The following is a 12938-nucleotide window of genomic DNA, read 5'->3' as shown; positions in this document are numbered from 1 at the left end:
GGCGCCTCCGCAGATCCACCGAGAGGCCGCACGGACACGGTTGTTGTCCGGTAGAACAAGAATGCGTAAATCGAAGCAGCAGAGAAGGAAAAAAAAAACTCTATCGTGAGGGTAACTTCAAACATATTCCAAATGATTCTTCAAATACGATTTGGAAAATGGGAAATTACGATTTGATTCCTTAACGCAATCGAATTTACAAGTAGGTCCAACAAAATTTTGAAAATGCAATTATGTTCCTAAGGATTTTAAAGAATTTAGATTTGGCCCTACACTGTGTGAAAAACGATATAATCCTTGGAAGATGTAAGTCACAAACAACTGATCATGTTATTACTGCCAGTGGAGAGCTAACTCCATCAAAATCAAAGGAGTGGATACTGTTGAAAATTAATCTATAATTGCTTTTATGTTCCCTCAGTTGTCATATAACTGTTTCCTATTAATCCAAAGGAGCTCAATTGTACTATACTGATGCATCCGACTGAAAATGTTGCCAATAGATAGAAAGAAGCCGCCCGTTACTCGGACGGCAACTTCAAGTAGTTAAAAGATTTATGCATATCTTTTGTACTCTCTACGTCCTATAAAAGAAGTTTCACTTTCTTTTTTGATTTTTCCAATAATGATATCACATTTGTATTTTTGGAAAAATTTATCTCTCACATTAGTATAAAAATTATATTTTCTCTTTCCACTTAACTCACGATACAAAACTTTCTAAAATCTCATGTCATAACTGTGAAATTTTTTGTGGAATGAAGAGAATATTATTTTATTTCCTTAAAAAACATTGTACTTAATCTGTCGATATCTTGCATTACACGCAGGATATCTCTGAGTCTTAGATTTGATTACTTTATTATTTTATCCTCGGATTTTTTTGTTATAGAACTAGGAAAGTCGAACCGTCTAGAGTTGCGAATTTTATAAATGCTAGAATTCCATAGACAAAAGTCATTGAGAAATATGGCGAATAATCTTATCTCATTCATGTTCTTGAAACCTAACACCTAAACTAGGGTTGAGCTCTTCAATTTACGTCGAATTAATCTCTTCAATCGCTGGTGCTTTAATCCGATAGATCTAAGGCTTATCTGTATGTATTTTTATAGTTCCAGTTATTTTTATCTACATTGTGATGGTCTTTTGGAGGAATAAATACTACGGGAAAACCTAATTTATGATACACTTGGTCCACTTATCTAATTTACATATGTAACGTTTTGCACGTTCTCAGCCTTGTTGGAGTCTGGAGAAGTGGTCGAAATGATAATGAAGAAGATAATAGAATAATTAATGGGGTGGAGTTGGAAGGTATTGTTTCTTACATTAGTAAAATCCACTTTGTCCCTTAACTTAATCAATTTGACAGTACTATAGTGAAATTACACTAATTTCTATAAGTTTAGTCAACTTTGGAGTTAGTATTGGACCTATATAGTGGTTATAAGGCATACCCGAGGAAAACATCAATAGCTATACAACAAGGAGACTAAGCATACTAAAATAATATGACAAGCCCATACAAGATACAAAAGATCAACAAAATCAAAGCATACAAAAGAGAGCACCATCTTGAGAGTGTTGGCGGGCCTAGTTAAAACCCCTAGAGAATAAAACATGGGAAACTTACCAAGGGCAAAAAGAGTACCAAAATCCCACTACCATCTGAACAACAATCGCAGTCATCATATATCTGGGAGGTGGAGCTGATGGTAGGAGAAACATGAATTCAAAATACTGATATTAAGAGTTGAACAACTATACTGTACTCTATAGAGTCATAAAATGGATATAGTCAAGTAAATTACATATTGATCTTATCACTCAAAAAATAAACATTTCCTTAAGCAAGTGCATATGAACCTAAAAAGTTGCAACAACCCAACTTAATGGAAAGTATAGTCTTATCATTGATTATGTTGAAGAGGCCAGAAAGAATAAATTAAAGATGGAATGACCAAGTCCGAAGTAGACCACACTTAGAAGAAAATTAAGCTATTTTCCATCAAGTTCCTTCAAGTATGAACGCAACTTATGGTTTTGGAAAATTGAGTAGATTATTATAATGGCGACGATAATGGGATAGTGGTAGACTGGAAGTATTGATAAAATTGGTGATATTAAGACTAAAACAAGTACATTATAATCTTGAGTCATAAAGTGGATAAACACAAGTAATTTATATATCGTTATCGGTTCGAGCTACCTAGACTTTAAATGGTTTTTTTTACAAATGTACGAAACTAATTTTAGAATTCAAAACACAGGTTTACGAATATAGACCAAAACAAATGGTTTAGGACAAGAAGCTAACAAATATAATACTTCCTCCGTCCATAAACAAAGTTGTTAAAAACATGTTTTAATATGTTTATTGATTGAATAAAAGGATAAAGAAAAAAAGTAGTGAAAGTATTGTTAGTGCATTATGAAGTTTATATTATTAGTAGTATTAGTTGTTTATAAAATTTTAATTTTTAGAATTGATTTAATTTTGGTAAACTTTCTAAAATGATAAAAACTAATCCATTTTTTGTTAGCGGAGGTATGTAAGACCAAAAAGTTTTTTTTGGATAAATGTAAAAGATTCTTTTTTGGACGGTAATTTTATGTCTAATTTGTTATCGTTGTCTTTTTTAATATTAAAAGCATTCTTAATACTCCATCCGCCGATAAAAATAATTTTATTTATGGACGGCACAAGTTTTAATAAAAAATTAATAAAGTAAGAAAGCAGGAGAAAAAAATAGATAAAGTATAAGAAAAAAAAAATTCATATTTACAAATGAGACTATTTTTTATGAATATCCCAAAATGGTAAAATGGGACTATGTTTCGTGGACGAGGGGGAGGGAGTAGTAAAAAAAGAGAAAGAGCCCATGACGCTCTGAGGAAAGTCTAGTAGTAAGAACCACACTTCCTTATGTTGAAAGTTTTGTGAAAGCCTACAACTGTGACCCAATTTTTGGTTTTGAAAAATTGAGTACGTAGATGTTCCATATTAAACCTAGCTACCAAAATTATTCTACCACTTTAAACACCAAAAAAAAAACATGGCAAAACTTTTCATCTTTACTCCCTTCGTTGCTATCACTCTATTGCTCTTCACCCTCCTCACCACCATTCCTTCTTCACATTGCAACAACCATACTGATCTAGAAGCTCTTTTGGCTTTCAAGAATTCCATACACGACGATCCACTACATGCTTTGAGCTCATGGAACGAAACAACACATTTCTGCAGATGGAATGGCGTCTCCTGCAGCAAAAGACATCCAAGCAGAGTCGTCTCCATTTCTATAGAGTCTAAAGGCCTTGTGGGATCGCTCTCGCCTCACATAGGTAACCTCTCTTTCCTCAGAATCATCGACTTGCAAAACAACACCTTCAGCGGCCCAATCCCTCAGGAGATTGGCCGCCTCAGAAGGCTTGGAAAAATCTAGTTTAGTAACAATTCTTTTGGAGGTGGGATTCCAACAAATCTTTCACAATACAAAAATCTTAATTAATTACCTGAATTTGATTGACAATGAGCTCACCGGAGGCATAATCCCTGAGATAGCTTCTCTTGCCAACCTCCGAGCTTTAGGCTTGTCAGATAACATGCTTTTGGGGACTATCTCACCATTCCTAGGAAACCTTACAGATCTATCCCTACTGTCATTAATGAAATGCGGCTTCAAGGGAGAGATTCCGGAGTCACTAACTAAGCTTAGTAGATTACGGATGCTAGTAATGAGTTCCAATGATCTAACTGGTTCTATTCCATTAGGCTTCTACAATCTTTCGAGTGTTGAGATTTTCGCATTGGATTTCAATCGACTCCATGGAAACATACCTGTTGCTACACTTCCCAAGTTGAGGCGCCTTTATTTGAATTCTAATAATTTCAGTGGAGCGCTTCCAGCTTCGCTATCTAACTCTTCCCTAATTGAACGCATACAAGTAACTGATAACAGTTTCACTGGAAATATGATACATTTAACTAGGTTTTCAGCTCTTCAATATCTTTCAGTTGGATATAACCGTTTAAATGGAGATATAGGTAATATTTTATCATCTCTGACAAACTGCACCAACCTTAAAAGTTTGTCGTTGTTTCAAAACCATTTCACTGGTTCGTTGCCAGATTCCATTGGCAATCTTTCTAATCACTTGTCGTTCTTAAGTCTCAGAGATAATCTGTTAGAAGCATTCCATATAGTATAGGAAACCTTGTTGGTCTCACTACTTTATTAGCTGATACCAATAATCTGCAAGGTCCAATTCCTTCCTCCATTGGAAAACTTCATAACTTGCAACTAATCAGTCTCTCTGGAAATAGACTGACAAATGAGATTCCATTTTCATTAGGCAACTTGACTTTGTTGATCAATCTCTACTTGGGACATAACAATCTTTCAGGGAGTATACCTCAAAGTCTAGGCAACTGTACCAACTTGTTAGAATTAGATCTTTCTGATAACAATCTCAGTGGCTCAATACCTCCCGAACTCATTAAGCTTTCATCCATTGCCATTGCACTTACCTATCTAGCAACGTCTTGACGGGTACTATTCCATCAGAAGTTGGGGCTTTGAGAAATCTTGGGATCATGGACTTTTCCAACAATAGATTATCTGGAACCATTCCAACTTCTTTGGGCTGTTGTGTGACACTTAGCAGGCTTTATTTGATGAGAAATTCTCTTCAGGGTGAGATACCTGACGGTCTTAATGCTCTGAAAGGTTTACAATATTTGGATATTTCCCAGAACAATCTCTCAGGGATGATTCCACGATTTCTTGTCGAATTTCGCCTGTTGTATCTCAACATTTCTTTCAATGAGTTGCAAGGTGAAGTCCCAACTCTTGGAGTTTTCCAGAATGAAAGTGCAATTTCACTTGAAGGAAACCAAGGCTTGTGTGGAGGTATTGCAACTCTATACCTTCCTACTTGTCCATCCTCACAAAAATCCAACAAGAATGGTTATTGAAAATTGGTCCTCATTCTACATAATTCTAGAAATAGATATTTCTTACATTTTTGCCATATATGTATAAATCTAGAATTATGTAGACTAAATTAGAGATAAGGATGGAATTATAGATAAGGATAAGAATAGAATTATAGATAAACATGATATTAGTGATGATGAGATAAGGATTACCTTATCCATTATCAACTATAAATATGTATGTAACGTGTAGTTTCTAATAGTGAAATAAGAGAACCATATTCTGCTAAAACAAGAAAGACTCCCTCATTTAAATATATTTCTACTAACCATTAGTTCTCCCTTCTACAAACCATCCTCATCAAGTATACTTCTAAAAATCATCAGTGGTACCAGAGCACGGTTGGATCATTAAACTGGGCGTAGCTAGTTTTCACTACATCTTTCTAATCCCATATCTAATTTCTCACTATGGCCACATCTTCAAGTAACCATCAAATACCAATCCCTACTTTTTCAGGAGAAAACTATAACTATTGGGCTATTAAAATGAGGACGTACTTTATGTCCCAAAGCCTATGGGATATTGTCGATAAGGGATATACTATTCCCGAAGATCTATCCGCTTTGTCTGCAACAGACAGAGCAAAGTTTAACAAGGAGATGGAGAAGGACAACTTGGCTCTCTACTCACTACAGATGGCTATGGCGGAGTCCATATTTCCGAGAATCAGCGGAGCTCAAACATCAAAGGAGGCTTGGGATACACTTAAAGAAGAATATCAAGGGAGTGAGAAGGTACGTCATCTCAAATTACAAACTCTTAGAAGAGATTCAGAGAATATGAGAATGAAAGAATCTGAGACGGTAAAGGATTACTATACTCGGCTAAGAGAGATAGTCAATCAATTAAAAGCCTATGGAGAAACCATTACGGATACGAGAGTAGGTGAAAAAATTGTAATTACTCTCCCGGCCAAATTTGATCCAATTGTTACGACAACGGAAGAAACTAAAGATCTAAGTAAGTTGTCAATAACAGAATTAACAGGCTCACTTGAAGCTTATGAGAAAAGACTGAGTATGCGTCAAAATGAACCTGCTGAAAACGCATTTCAGTCTAAGTTTTAACGTACGGTCTCAGAATTCTCATATTCGGGGGAGAAATTTTGAAGAAAAGAAAAAGAAAAATGAATCAAGTGATGGTGGAAAGAAAAAATATTCACCCTGCGGGATCTGCAAAAAGACAAGCCATCTAGAAAAAGATTGTTGGTTTAAAAACAAACCACAATGCAAAAACTGTGAGAAGTTCGGCCATGAAGAAACAGATTGTCGCCTTCGCAAAAAATATCAAGCTAATTTTTCAGAAGAAAACGAGTGCGAAGAGAATATATTTTACGCCTGCCACGCTGCATCAGAAGTGAAGAATGAAGCTTGGTTTATAGATAGCGGCTGCAGCAATCATATGACCGGAGATGAGAAGCAATTCAGAGACATCGACAGAACAATCAAATCTCAAGTTAAGCTTGGTAATGGAGAACTTGTAGATGTTGAAGGAAAAGGAACTATAGCTGTCAACACCAACAAAGGAACGCGTCTCATCAAAGATGTGCTGTTAGTTCCTAAACTTGATGCTAATCTACTAAGTGTGGGTCAAATGATGGAGAAAGGATATTCACTGATCTTTAAAGGTGATTCGTGCACAATTTATGATAACAAAAATAAAGATCTAGTGGTAGCAGAGATAAAGATGCAGAAACAGAGGAACTTTCCACTCTGCTGGCGATACGTAGAAGCCGCACTAAAAGTTCAGGAAGATCCATCATGGCTATGGCACCGAAGGTTCGGGCATTTCAATCTACATGGGTTGAAGATACTTCACCAGAAAAATATGATGAGAGATCTTCCACCCATCCAACCAAATGATGCAGTGTGTGGAAAATGTATGGAAGGCAAACAACACAGGAAGCCATTTCCTTCGGGCAAAACATGGAGAGCTAAGAAGGTTCTGGAGCTAATACACACTGACGTGTGTGGTCCGATGAGGACTCCAATGTTTGAGAATAACAGGTACTTCATCCTCTTCATTGATGACTTTACAAGAATGACTTGGGTCTATTTTATGAAAGAAAAATCAGAAGTCTTGACTATCTTTAAGAGATTCAAAAGTCTAGTGGAGAATCAAAGCGGACGAAGAATTAAAGTTCTACGAAGTGACAGAGGAACAGAATATACCTCCAATGAGTTCAACAAGTTTTGCAAGGATGAAGGAATTCATCATCAGCTCACTGTCGGATATGCACCTGAGCAAAATGGCGTCTCGGAGAGGAAAAATAGAACAATTATGGAGATGGCGAGGACGATGCTAGCAGAAAAAGATATGCCGAAAGAATTCTGGGCAGAAGCTGTATATACTGCAGTTTATCTGCTGAACAGATGTCCAACAAAAGCTGTGTTAAATAAAACTCCAATTGAAGCATGGAGCGGAAGAAAGCCATCGGCACAACATCTAAGAGTTTTCGGGAGTATCTGCTATGCTCACATCCCAAAAGAGAAAAGACAGAAGCTGGAGGAAAAAACACAGAAAGGTATATTTCTCGGCTATAGCACTCAATCAAAGGGATACAAGATCTACCACCTTGAAACAGGAAAGATAATTGTCAGCCGAGACGTAGAATTTGATGAAAGCGCAACGTGGAATTGGAAAGAAGAAAAAGTTGAAAGACAGAATGTAATGGTCCCACGACCACGCCACTCTAGCGAAGCTCAAGAAGAAGAAGAAGATAACCAGACTACTCCACAGTCTCTAAGTCCAAGGATGCCAACGACATCACCACCAATAAACAGGGAAGAATCCTCTCCAGATTCGACTCCAAGAAAAGTAAGGTCACTCAGACAGATCTACGAGACATGCAACTTCATAACCATGGAACCAGAAAGTTTTGAAACTGCTGTCCAGCAAAAAGAATGGGTTAAAGCCATGGAGGAAGAAATCAAGATGATCGAGAAAAATGAAACATGGGAAGCAGCAGATTTACCTCGTAATAAAGAAGTCATTGGTGTTAAGTGGATCTATAAGACAAAACTTAACCCTGATGGCTCAATTCAGAAACACAAGGCAAGACTGGTTGCAAAGGGCTATTCACAATTACCAGGAATCGACTATAACGAGACTTTTGCTCCAGTTGCTCGCATGGATACCATAAGGGCACTCATTGCACTAGCAGCTCAAAAAGAATGGAAAATATATCAGCTAGACGTCAAGTCTGCATTCCTCAATGGCTACCTTCAAGAAGAGATCTACGTCGAGCAACCTCAAGGGTTCGAGATTGAAGGCCAAGAAAACAAAGTCCTACAACTAAAGAAAGCACTATATGGATTGAAGCAAGCTCCAAGAGCCTGGTATAGTCGAATTGATGACTATTTCACAAGTCAAGGATTCGAAAGAAGTGAAAGTGAGCCTACACTCTACATCAAGACCCGAGGTAATAACAAAAGACTCATTGTTTCTCTATATGTGGATGATCTTATCTATACAGGAAACAATGAAGAAATGATTAAAGAGTTCAAAGAGGATATGATGAAAAGTTTCGAAATGACGGACCTTGGGCAAATGCACTACTTCCTCGGCATTGAGGTAAATCAAGATGAGAAGGGAATATTTATCTCCCAGGAGAAATATACAGAAAATTTGCTTAAACGCTTCAAGATGGAGGGTTGTAAACCCGTGGCTACTCCCCTGGTCACAAATGAGAAGTTCAGCAAAGAAGATGGCACTCCGAAAGCCGATGCAGCTATCTATAGAAGTATCATTGGGAGTCTACTATATCTAACAGCTTCAAGACCAGATATCATGCATCCGACAAGTCTACTATCAAGATTTATGCAAGAACCAAGCCAAGTTCACTATGGAGCTGCAAAAAGAATTCTGAGATATTTACAGGGCACGCGAGATTATGGAATCTGGTACACACCAGAGTCTTCTTCAAAACTGATTGGCTACACAGATGGTGATTGGGGTGGATCAACGGATGATATGAAAAGTACATCTGGCTATACATTCTCACTTGGATCAGGCATATTCTCATGGTCATCAAAGAAGCAAGATTGTGTAACACAATCCTCAGCAGAAGCTGAATATGTCGCAGCAGCATTAACAACAAGCCAAGCTATCTGGCTAAGACGTATTCTCGGATACATGGGTGAACATCAAGAAAATCCTACTGAGATATATTGCGACAATAAATCTGCAATAGCTATGGCAAAGAATCCCGTACATCATAGCAGAACTAAACACATTGCCATCAAATATCACTTTCTACGGGAGGCAACTACTAACAAGCAAATAGAGCTGAAGTATATTGGAACTGGAGACCAATTGGCAGATATCTTTACAAAGGCGCTTCCAAGACCAAGGTTTGAGATACTACGTGAAAAGCTCGGAGTTATTCGAATGAGCACCAAAGGGGAGTATTGAAAATTGGTCCTCATTCTACATAATTCTAGAAATATATATTTTTAGAGATAAGGATGGAATTATAGATAAGGATAAGAATAGAATTATAGATAAACATGATATTAGTGATGATGAGATAAGGATTACCTTATCCATTATCAACTATAAATATGTATGTAACGTGTAGTTTCTAATAGTGAAATAAGAGAACCATATTCTGCTAAAACAAGAAAGACTCCCTCATTTAAATATATTTCTACTAACCATTAGTTCTCCCTTCTACAAACCATCCTCATCAAATATACTTCTAAAAATCATCAATGGTTTAGGGAAAATCTTGATCCCAACTATTGTAGGAGCCAAATGCCTCGCGCTTGCATTGGGCTTATGTGTGATCATCATCTACAAACGACGTACATTGCAAAATGTTGGAACTCCAATATTCCAAGGGCCAGACTTTTTGAGGCTATCTTATGCAGACCTCATTAGTGCAACCGAAGGATTCTCGGAGACAAACCTACTTGGTATAGGGAGATTTGGATTTGTATACAAAGGAACTATCAATGCTGATGATGGGCGGACAGATTTAGCGGTGAAGGTGCTTGATCCTAGTGTAAGAGATGCTTGTAAGAGTTTGGCATCAGAATGCAATGCATTGAGAGGCATACGACACAGAAACTTGCTTAAGATTGTGAGTGTATGTGACAGCACTGATTTTCAAGGGAATGATTTTAAGGCATTGGTGTATGAATTTATGGCCAACGGAAATCTTGATAATTGGCTGCATCCAGAGAATGAAGGCAGGGGAGCTCTTAGTGCTATTCAGAGACTGAATATTGCAATTGATATTGCATGTGCAGTTGAGTACTTGCATTGTGGTACTGACTCCATAGTTATTCATGGAGATTTGAAGCCGAGTAACATTCTCTTGGATAAAGACATGGTCACCAAAGTTGGTGATTTTGGATTAGCCAAAATTGTGTCAAGTATCTCACAAAACTTGACATCCATGGAAGGAAGCAGTTCATTAGCAATCAAGGGTACCATAGGCTACATTGCTCCAGGTTAATTCAAACCTTTTCAATTGACAAATTTGTTTTTTTTTTAACTGTATATAGCTAATTCTTTCAATGTATGCATTTGGCTCAGAGTATGGAATGAGCTACGTTGCATCAACTCAAGGGGATGTATACAGTTACGGAGTTCTTGTGCTTGAGATGTTCACAAACAAAAGACCAACAAGTGATGCATTCGAAGGGTGTCTAAATCTTCAAGGCTTCGTTAGCACGGCCTTAACAGACCATGTTATGGAAGTAGTGGATCCATTTCTTCATCAAGAACTTCATGTGGATGAAAAATATTGGGATTGCATTGTTTCAATTCTAAGGATTGGAGTGAGATGCTCGAAGGAGCTTCCAAGAGATCGCATGTCGATGGCAGATGTTGTTAATGACTTGAAAAAAATAAGAAATGCTTTTCCAGTATATTGAAGCACCTTGCTTCGTGATGTTCGTTTCTATCTATGCCAATATTTTTAACTGTAAAGGCAATTTTGTTATGTTCACACTCATTTTCATATTCTTATGTTATATCTCTTTTTTATGAATCATTTCTATATTCTTCCATATATGCTAATGATACAGGTGTAATTTCATTGTGGTAAATGAGATAAGTGGCACACATGAAATATATTTGCTCCATCTACAAAATAACATGTGCACGTGACATTTCACTCTATTGACGATTTAAAGTTTCATTTGCTTTTGTTCATTTTTTAAGTTGACTTCATGCTCCATTAACTTATTATACTTGCGTGTTCACCTTCTTTGATTTCTTTTGTCTAGAAATGAAACTTGGTGAGAAATGTGGCTGGGTGGCCCACATTTAATAAACAAATAACCCAGCGTTCGGTGTCCTAGAAAAATCCCCTGTTTTGATATTATGGAATTTAATTTTGCATTTATTTTTTTCCTTCGAATTTTGTTGGCCAATAATGCCCCTTGTTCAGTATTTCGTCTCCCTCTCTAAAACACAAAATTGCAACTAAAAATCGAAATTATCACAGCAAGAATAGTCCAATGGCGGAGTGTTCTAGAGCATATATAACCTAATAAGCTTCAATTGTCTAGTATTTTTGGTTAATTTGAGATTTGTGCAACTATGGTAAAAAAAAAAGTAAATCAATGCAGAAGAGAGCGTCGACTGCAGGCGCGAGCAACTCCAGGTAGCAGCTGGACCGAGCAGAATACGGCGGTGGTCTGAATGTGTGTGGCCAACGACTGGAGCCGTGCGGGGCAGAGGTGGCCTTGGGGTGGCGACCTTCGTTTGTTTCTTTGAATTTGACAACAATTTAAACAGGAATTGAGAATAGGGAAGGAAGGGAAATCAACAAGGAGGAGTTAGAGAGAATAGTGGAGAGAATGGCGGTGACTGGTGGCTCCCGCTGCTCGACGGAGACGACAGCATCACCGGTGCAGCTTTTCTCCTTCATGTATTAGCTTATGAACTGATGAAGAAGACGAAAGGGGAAAGTGGGGAATCCAAAGTGCAAGGGTAATGAAGGAATTTCAAACTCAATTCTTGACCCATAGATCAATGCAGAAACAATTAGCACCCTTTTGTTAAGAATTGAAAAGTGGCTATTTCTTCAAGGAACAGTGCGGGCCGGGTTTGTCTCTAGGGCCAGCAAGAATTAATACAGGGAAGGTGAACACTCTAAATTGATTAGAGCATCCGCAACGCTATCTCTTATCCGTCTCTTAACCGTCTCATCTCTTCACTATTCATGGGCCCCACTGTACTTTTCAGCTCATCTCTTAACTAAGAGACAGCACCTGCATCCCTGCATCTCTTAACTATTATATATTCAATTTCATTTTTTATTTTTAATTTCAACAAATTCAATTAATAAAAAACACACTTCATTATAAATAAAATAAAATTATAATTTAAATACCTAGAAAAATAAAAAAAGACATAATTAAAAAACTAGAAATTACAAATTGCACACTTAAACTCAAAATAAAAAAAAATGGAGGCAAAGAAGCAGAAGAAGGAGTTCTCTAGTGACGATCATCTAACGGTTGCCAAATTTTGCCCAAATGTGCTCCATTAGATCCTCCTGGAGTTGGGCATGGGCAGTAGAATCACGTGTCCTTGCCCGAATAGACAACCGCTCTTGCAAAGACGGATGCACTCCCGTTCGAGGCGGACTACTTGAGCTTTCCGGGGTTTCAGGGTCGAACCAATTTCCCGCCTCAGGTCCTTCGTCGGCGACAATCATGTTGTGCAAGATTATGCACGTATACATGATGTCGACCATATTCTCGATAAACCACTGTCGAGCCGGGGCTTTGATAATGTTCCATCGAGCTTGGAGAACCCCGAACGCTCTCTCCACATCCTTGCGAGCAGACTCTTGCTTCTGCGCAAAAAGAGACTGCTTTTCGTCCGTAGGCCTGTTGAACGTCTTCACGAAGGTTGGCCACTTCGGATAGATGCCGTCGGCAAGATAGTACCCCATTTTATACTGGCGATTGT

At 37.7% G+C, this 12938-nt stretch overlaps 1 pseudogene across 1 annotated transcript; it reads left to right on the top strand.

The window, feature by feature from the left end:
• Positions 1-3059: 3059 nt before the first annotated feature.
• On the top strand, positions 3060-10957 carry LOC125206720 (uncharacterized; annotated as a pseudogene). Its single transcript, XR_016132890.1, has 4 exons — positions 3060-4973; positions 5463-5740; positions 9607-10462; positions 10548-10957. The product of XR_016132890.1 is annotated as an uncharacterized LOC125206720 (transcript).
• The last annotated feature ends 1981 nt before the right edge of the window (positions 10958-12938 follow it).

The sequence above is a fragment of the Salvia hispanica genome, chromosome 6 (assembly GCF_029641045.1).
Source record: "Salvia hispanica isolate PSC_SH4W2 chromosome 6, Shi_PSC_v1, whole genome shotgun sequence".
Lineage (NCBI taxonomy): Eukaryota > Viridiplantae > Streptophyta > Magnoliopsida > Lamiales > Lamiaceae > Salvia > Salvia hispanica.
This window is presented reverse-complemented; position numbering and strand designations above follow the sequence as displayed.